This window comes from Nothobranchius furzeri, chromosome 7, assembly GCF_043380555.1.
Source record: "Nothobranchius furzeri strain GRZ-AD chromosome 7, NfurGRZ-RIMD1, whole genome shotgun sequence".
Taxonomy (NCBI): domain Eukaryota; kingdom Metazoa; phylum Chordata; class Actinopteri; order Cyprinodontiformes; family Nothobranchiidae; genus Nothobranchius; species Nothobranchius furzeri.
In genome coordinates this window covers 61,909,300-61,916,388 of record NC_091747.1, presented here as the reverse complement: position 1 = coordinate 61,916,388, position 7,089 = coordinate 61,909,300, and the positions used below count along the sequence as shown (strand labels likewise).

The 7,089-nt window shown below is 43.7% G+C and overlaps 1 long non-coding RNA gene across 1 annotated transcript; it reads left to right on the top strand.

Moving 5' to 3' along the window:
• Positions 1-2,398: 2,398 nt before the first annotated feature.
• LOC139070730 (uncharacterized) lies at positions 2,399-6,789 on the top strand. The gene is made up of 2 exons (XR_011521191.1): positions 2,399-2,536; positions 6,312-6,789. It is a non-coding gene; the product is annotated as an uncharacterized lncRNA (long non-coding RNA).
• The last annotated feature ends 300 nt before the right edge of the window (positions 6,790-7,089 follow it).

Here is a 7,089-nt window from a genome sequence, read left to right as displayed (position 1 = left end):
CGAAAAGGTGTGATAAAAAATTTGACCAAAAATGACAACAGAAATTTTTTTTCCACCTCAAAAATAAAATAAATAAAATAAAACAACACTTTGGACAAACCCTACATATGAATTAGTTTTTCGGTGTGAATTAAAAACAACTGGAATTTTCTTTGCTTTGCCTTTCAGGGCTTCCATACATTTGTGTCTCCTTAACAACAGCAAGGGACAGAAGACACATTTGGTGCATCTTTAAGGTCATTTATGCTCATTTTACACAATAAAATGTCCTCCTACTCGTTTTCTTTTGGAGAACAGTGACCTTTAATTAAACATGTTGTTGAACGTCTAAAAAACATGAAAATGATCAGGTTTCGGCGACCGGTCGGAGCGTTTACAAACCAGGCCTCCAACAGCTTGGATCCAACTGATAAAACGCCAAATTTGGTGCAACAAGCTGTGTTTCCAAAACACTTTGTACATTTCCATTTCCAAATTGTTCATCAGAATGACGGCAGCAGCGCTGGTTAAGGCAATTAGCGAAACAAGAGGAATGTCATGCATTTGCACAGCGCTGATTAAGTTCTGCAGAACATCAAGCAACTAAAGCTAGTGGAGCAAATTAAATGTGAAACAAAGCACCTTCGCAAATGTGATGAGCTTTTTACGAGCGTTTTAAACCAAGGTCAAACACCTTTAGCTCGAACAGATGGCTCCTGCCACAAACCCGCGCTACATGATGCAGTCTAATTGGAACCAGTGCCTTATTTATTGACCATTTAGTGAACTGGTCAATTAGGCTACCAAACTGTTTACGCTGATTTACAAACCTGCAACTCATGAGCACCTGTCCGATTCCAGGTAATTACAATCACACATTAAAGAGCAGAGACACATCTCCGCTGGAAACGACAGAAAGAGTGTCAGAGAGATTAGAAATCATATCCCGTCAGCTCATGAGGATGTGAAATGATGTCCTAAAGTTACGTCTCATTTCTGGTGTCCAACTGTGGTCCTGGAAGACCACCATGCTGGATGATGGCCTTCCAAGAGAAGGGTTGGGTAATAGTTGGACTTTAAAGTTTTTTAGTGCTTGTATCAGATTTATTTTAAACGTATTAATCATTCAGGCATTAAAAGACATCTACACTGTTGCATCAACAGCTTAATAAACAATGTTTTAAGCTAGAGATTTAGACTCTAGGTTACTTGCTGTCGATCATGAAGACACAATTTTTCAAGCCTCGTGTTAGCAGCGATGTGCAGAGGCGGTCAGCTGCAGGCATCCAGTCAGGATGCATTTAATTTAAGAGCAAATATGGCTGCAGTGTTCCATGCATGCATGGGTTCTCTCAAGGTTCTCCGGTTCACTTCCACAGGCCAAAAACAAGCCTGGGAGGTTAAAGGGACTTTACGGAGTTTTGAAATTTTATGCTCGCGACTGCCCCCCCAGGCCAAAAGCGTAACGGCAGCTTCAATAGTAGGATCGTGCACGAGGCGCGCATGCTGTACGTGCACACTCCTTCACAAAAATAACAGCTGAGACAGTCACGTGTGTGTGTGTGTGTGTGTGTGTGGCCCAGAGGACAGAGGACAGGAGAACACGCAGCTAATTAATTAAATAATGTGGTTCTGTACCTTTCTCTTCAGCACAGCGACAAAGGTTTATGATGGGTCAGTCCTCCTGCATGCTCAGATCATTCCCTTCCCTTGCTTGAAAAATTGTTCCAAAATGAAAGTTGAACCTACATCTTTTTTATCTGTGAATTCAACGCCGTTCGACGAGTCTCAAATAAAAATTTGGGCATCTTACTGTAAAAAAATATACCATAGATGTAAAAAAGAAACTCTAAATAAACTATGTTCACATCCAGAACCGAACCCAGGTCTTCTGCATGAGATAGTCTGACATCTAACTAGGTGAGCTACACTCTGGTAACATTCACAGTATCTGTATCTTTTATATCCTTGATGACAGCTGAAACAACGTCCAAAGAACTGTTCGACGCGAAAATGGCTATTTTGTTGCTAATTAGCAGGAAATATCTAGAAGAAAGTTCTACAGAAAGTAGCTAAGGGTCCTCAGAAATGTAGCTAGCTTTGTCACTAGGCGTTAGGAACAGCGACAAAGTGGCACTGCCTCTCTCTGCTGCTAAAGCTACGGATAGCAAATGCTACGGGCTATGCCGGAGCGTGAACGCGCATGAAGCAGCCTGCTCGACCCGAGCATCTCTCTTTTTCTGTGATTTTACCTGAAAAACAGGCAATCACAGTAAAAATGCCAGGGCTCATTCTACAGGACCAGGGCGTTGCAGGAGAATGTATGAAGAAGACATTTATTATTTCTATACATGTTTTGGCTGTCACACTTCCATAATGCCCCTTTAACTTGTGAGTGGTTTTGAATACAAGCTTCTGCTGAAGGAGCAAACAAACAAAACAGCAAGAAAAACACACGTGGAGTCAGAAGAGTGTGCATGTTCTTCCGTCTAGGTGCCGGCAGAGCTCATGCCGATGTAACGCCGGGACATAAAGGAGAGTCGTGGCAAAGGAACAGGTATGCATGGGTAATCTTTGGCAATCTTGCGTGCCCACGGGTGCAGGTCTAGTTACAGAAAAAATGTCATGTTATGTGTTCTAGGAATCAGGTGTGGACGTTTGAATAGTAAGTCTGAGAGCTCGAGCGGCGCTGATGTGTCTCTCAGGTCCTTTCATCAAGAATTGGAGGCATGTGGGGAAAAAAATGAGCTCAAGTTCAAAGAAAAACTTTAGGAAGGTCAGAAAAATTTGATCAAGAGCAGTTTACAGACTTTTACTGTACATCTCATATAAAACCCTTCATGTTCTATCAGAGAAGCGCTCCACCAGCCGACACGTCACGTTCAACTTGAAAAATAAAGCTGCCTGATTAACGCCGACGTCCAGGCAGCCTCATGAGGAGATCAACGGCATCCCAGACCGTTCAGGAGTAGTGGTCTTTAAACCCGGGTATGCACCTTAGGAGGTCTTCAGCAGCTCCACCTCCAGCAAAGCAACCACCCGGTGCTGCAGACAGAAGGATGCTGGAGACGGTGACCTAATGATCCTCCGGAGCTGTAACCGTGCTCCTCACGTTCCTCATTTCTTCATCGCTAATTTAGATCGCTTTCAGGAAGCCAGGGCTCAGATGGGAATGATGAGAATGACTTGGGTGACCTGAGGGAAGGGTAATGGTCCCACCGACAGGCAGGGGCATCTAAAAGGCCAATTAACAAACACCCCGAGGAGGAAGGCTACACCATGTTGAACAACCTTGTGCACTTTTATTTATTTTGTCGACAAAGATAATTCCCTGCTTCTGCTCCTGATGTGCATAAAAACACTGGAATGTGTCTTCCCATTTCACACCGCAGCAGCTTCCCACCGAGCTCCCGAGGTAATCGGAATCATTTTGCTCACAGTCATGTTGGGATGCTGATAGAGCGAGCGGTTTCCATCAATCTAAATAAGATCCGGTGATGTGGCCCGTGCATTTTCTCCGTGTGAACGTCGTCCCCGTGAGAGGTGGGATACGTCCGGCTCCACCTCCAACCAGAGGCCTATTTTATCCAGCTGTATAAAGGCAAGGTTGATAGGGTTCTAAAAATATGGTGGTCTTAAATTTCCAGACATTCTCTCTCTGATAAAAAGGATCCCGCGACTCACTGTTCTACTCTCTTACTCGGAGATGTGCTCCGTGTGTCTGCCCTGAATCCCGATGAGGAAAATCCTTTCCTTTATCACTTTCTGCAACACTTTCACTCTCCTAATCTCTTAACCTCCTTTTTATTGCCGTGCTGTCACCAAAGTCTTCAACACTGCGACGCCTCCCATTTGTCACATTGAGCTCCACTATTCCCAGCAGGCCACGTGACGCTCCAGACCTCCGGCGTTCCCAATTACAATCACAATCTGGGCATAATTCTTCCCAGCCATGATTGAAAGCATGCTTGGGCCGTAACTTTCCTGTGGCAGAATGTTTATGTGTTTGACACCAGATGCATACGTCTATAAAACATGGTGATGATGATGATGGATGATGATGGTGTCAGAGAATTTCAGCCCATCAAGGACTCGGAGGTAGAGCCCAGATGGAAAGGGTTAAAGCCTCCCTTCTGCAACTGGGAGATGATGAACAGGCGTTCCAGACGGGTTAAAGGATCACCGTTTGGAGGAGTCAAGCTAAAAGCTATTCAAGCTAACGCCCACTCAAGCTACCAGTCACTCAACCTGCAGCTCAAGGACCATCAGGCTAGCAAACACAAAGTAAACAATTCATTTATCAAATAGAAACTCAGAATCTTTGTTTTTTTTTTTTTTCAGATGAATTTTCAGCTAAAACTGGAAATGTTTACACCTTATAGCAAATGATGCTAAAGATGCTAACTGTGGGCTCCACGGCTGTTTAGACACTTTGGTGCAAAAGCTTCAAAACTATTTTAAAATGTTGATTCTGGGTTTTTAAGTTGGACTCTGCTCTGAGAAGCTGGCCCCCATCAGAACGTCTTCCTGTTCCTCCAGCTGATTGCTCTAGTCGCCGTCTACCGCAGGGAGGATGCCGACTGCTCATGAGTCTCTGTACCAGCAGGGCTGCTTCGTGTAATCTGGCTGCTCAGCTTTAATTTCATCTCGTCTCAGTTTTTTGAATTTTCTGTATATCATCCTCATTCTGTCACATCCATCTGCTGGTCATTAGCTGCTTCCTGTCGTTGCAGGATTAGCGGGGAAAGCCAAGAGCCTGATTGGCTCCAGCAGCCGCCACAGTTTCCGTAACAGCCAAGGTTCCTGGTTTTCCCACTTCTGACCTTCATCAGACAAACACAGATCTGTGACACTTACCACTGTGCGTCTGTCACATCCCAATACGGTGACATCTCCCGGGAGACGCTGCATAGCCCGCTTCTGCTGACGGCAGACGCTGGGTTCAGCATTCTGATAAAACGTGGTGAAGATGAGCAGCACTGGTGAAAGACTAGAGGAGAAAACAGGAAAAGAGAGATTTCTCATGTAGTTGATGCAGAATTAAATTAATTTGTACATCATGACATTGAAACCGTAGAAACGGCATAAGGTCACAGTGGGAAAACTCTCCCTAACTCTGCTTTAGCACACCCGATTTCAATCAGCGGGTGATTAGCAGGCTTCTGCAGAGCTTTGTGAGATGCTGCACAGGTGATTCAACCTCCGAATCAAGTGTGTTGGAGCAGAGAAACCACAAAAGGATTGGGCACCCCTGCCCTAACAGGACTAACAGTGGAAGGAAAAGGATACAGGTGGGTTGCTGTGCTCAGCGTTGGGCGGGGGAGCCTGCTCTTCAGCAAGGGTCGAACTCTAGGAACCGGTAATGGTTGTACCCCATGTGCAGCAGTACCGGGACCAGAGTGAATAGGGTGTGTATGGGGAGCATGAGTGGATGTCCGGCGTGCATTTTTGTAAGTCTTTGGTTGTATGTGCATGTGTGAGCATGAGGGAGGGAGTGTGTGACTGTGTTTGTGTATGACTGTATATGTCAGGTGGGGTCTTTGACTCCTCCCTTCTCCTGGGACTTCTTTTGATGATATAGATCTTCGTCTCCCCTCCCCCTGCCACACCTGGTGTGGAGTGTGGTGCCTTGGTCTGCCTGGGTCGTGGCTCCCGGGTCAGGGGGTTTAAGATTTTTGGCATCTGCCTGACCATCCCGGTGGCTGCCTGGTGGGGTCTGGGTCCCGGGCTCGGCCGGCTAGGGGGTGGGAGGCTGCGGGCGGGCCTGTGGGCTTGCCGCCGATATTTCCCGGGAGCTCCTGGATCTCTGGGACTTGGAGCTCCCTCCGTCTCCTGCACATCTTTAGGGGGCAGATCTGTGGCCCCTCACACTCTCTATTGGACACTCCTATAGAGAAACCTTACATAAACAAGCGCGTGTACACACACAGGTGCTCACATGGTGCTCTCATAAGTATGGACTTGGGCATGTTCAACACAGGTCTTAAGGCTGTGGCGGGCACTAAATGCACTGTGATTTATTATCGTGTGATTGTTCAGTTAAACAATGTTGATTTTATATTTCTTCATCAAGTTGACGCAGTGATAGCTTGATCTTGTTGTATTGTTGTTGTGTCCCATTTTTTTGTTAGTTTTTTTGTCTTTTTGTTCATTATTGTTTATTGAGCATCGTTGTCTATGTGTCACTTTTACATAGGTAGGTTGAAGAACTGTATTGTTAAAACTTCAGACATAATTTATCTTTAGATCTGTTTTTGAGAGCGTGTTCATTTCTGTGCAATTTGCTCAAGCACTGATCAAACTTTTGAAACTTTGTCCATTTTTTCCTGCAGAGGGGATCCTGCTGGACCAAACTGAACTCCTGACCGACATTGAAGTCTTCCTGCAGAGCTTGTATCTTCTACACCATGCCATTAGAAACTCCCCAGGACCCAGTGACTCATTACTGTTGATTGGTCAGGGGCAGGTAATTTTGTGTTTCATGTTTATTTATTCCTCCACAGATTACCAGCCATAATATATGAACACATGTTGTATTCTCAAGATCTATGCTGTGGGTAGGAATAGAACAAATATGTTAATTTTGTTTTCAAATGCTATGTCAAGTTTTCTCATTGTTATCAGTAATTTTCACTAACTTATTTGAGCATCTTTATATTTTTCTATATTTAACGGTTGCAAATGTTAAATGTAAAGTAAAATTTGTTATTTTCTCATTGTACTGTCAAATGTACGGTAAAATACCGGCAGCTGTGGTTGCCAGGAATTTACTGTAAAATGTATTAAGTCAAAATAAAATGCTGTAATTTCTTATGCAGTTTCACTGTGTTTTTTACTGTCAAAGGTTTTAATAAGGTTTAGCATATTTTTATTTTTACAGTTATTTGCCATAATAAGGTTTATCCTATTACTGTTAAATTAACAACAAATCAATGTAAATATTATTAGTATATAACTGTTTTTGAACTGTAAAAATCTGTAAAAAGCTATGTAAAGTAGCATTTTTTACATGAAATTACTGTATAATTGACAAATATGTCAGTTTTTTTCCTACCATGATTTTGGTAAAAAAAAAACATTGTCGACTGTAAAATTTAGGATTACAAAACC